Below are 1,655 nucleotides of genomic sequence, written 5' to 3'. Positions count from 1 at the left end.
AGAGGGTCCGCAGCTCCCCAAAGCAGCCTGGGTGACTCTGACCATGGCCTGGCTCTGGCTTCCAGCCTGGCCAGGGGGCAGGGCCTCAGGGGAAGAGGAGAAGTGGGGATGGAACCTCGTGGTCCCCCCCACTCCACTTCTGCTGAGGTTCCAGTGCTCCTGCTTGCTTTTACTAGCAACTGCTGGATCATAACAACTTTTTGCTGGCAGCCAAGGGGTTGTAATAAGTGGTATCTATTGTATTTAGATATCCATTGGGACAGAGAGAGTATGTGAGAATGATTCTACAGCCTGGTGGTTAGGGGACACAGCTAGGTTTCAGTCCCTGCTTCAACGACTATTTATTTATTCATACCAAGTGGAACAGCTTCAACAGAAGAGATTGAGCAAGATCCATCCCAGAACTCTTTACAAGTCTGGGGCTAGGGCAATTTCCTGGGATATGGGAGCCCTAGCTTCAAATTCTGCTGCAAGTCAGGCAGAGAAGGGACTTGATCCCAGGTCTCCCACATCCCAAGCAAGTTTTAGAATCACAAGGCTATTAGTTATGGGGAGATGAGGCACTGCCTCCTCTTCAATTTTGTGAATGGCACCTAACTCGCCTTTTGAATCTAGCCTGGTTTTGTTTTTGTTTTGTGGCCAAACCTATATGGTGAATTTGTGTTGAATTTGCAAATAGTTTGGGGTTGGCTGAAATGGCATTTTTTAGGGGAACAAACTCTTGGTCTGAAAATTTTTTCTCAGCTCTAAATGTACATCACTGAGATGGATATGAAGATCAATAATGGATATCACAGTGGAGGCAGGAACACTGTTGATGTCAATAGGTTCCAAGCCTAGTCTCCCACCAAAGCTACTACTAAGATCTGTAGAATGAAGAAATGAGATTCTGACAGATGTGGGCATAGCATGAGGCAGATTAATCCAGAAAAGGAAGAGCTTCCCACTGGGCATTCCTTTTAGGGAGAGTATCTGGTCCCTGAAGGAGAAGCACCCTCAAGCAGGAGATGCAAGATGAAATGGGCAAGTGAAAATCTGTCATGTTTGTCCCAGCACTGGGTGGTATGGTGAACTCCCTAAGGACTTCAGCAAAATTCTGAATAAAGCTGATTCGGATTCTTCATTCAACATTTTTTATGAGAAAGGTTCTTCCTTTTTTAAGGTATTTATTTTTAATGAAAAACTAAAAACCAACAAAAATTGTTTTTCAAAAATAAAAAACAATAAAAAATGAAAAAGCACAGTTTTTAATGAGAATTTTTTTTAACTATAACTTGTTCATAGAACATAGTTACCATTTTCCAGCCAGCTCTAATTCAAAATGGAGGCATCTCAAGTCTATATACCTCCCAAATTCAGACAATGTATTCCCTGAGGGCTCAACGATGCATCAATTTGTTGTATTGTGTATTGTCTCACAAATGGGCCTGGATTTTTTTATCATTTGATTTGAAATGTAAACAGTCATCTTTTTAATGTACATAGAGTTTTAGTCATATTTAATCTTTTAAAATACAAACTACTTCCTGAAGAACAAAAACATTGGGATGCTTAATTCTATTTGGGGATATGCTGAAATCAGCACTATAAGCCCTGTATTTTTCATAAAACTATTTCACTTTGGCAATGAGCCAGCTTGAAACAATAACTTAATA

The sequence above is a fragment of the Gopherus flavomarginatus genome, chromosome 1 (genome assembly GCF_025201925.1).
Source record: "Gopherus flavomarginatus isolate rGopFla2 chromosome 1, rGopFla2.mat.asm, whole genome shotgun sequence".
Classification (NCBI taxonomy): Eukaryota; Metazoa; Chordata; order Testudines; family Testudinidae; genus Gopherus; species Gopherus flavomarginatus.
The sequence above is the reverse complement of the archived record's forward strand: the minus strand, read 5'-3'. Positions refer to the sequence as shown.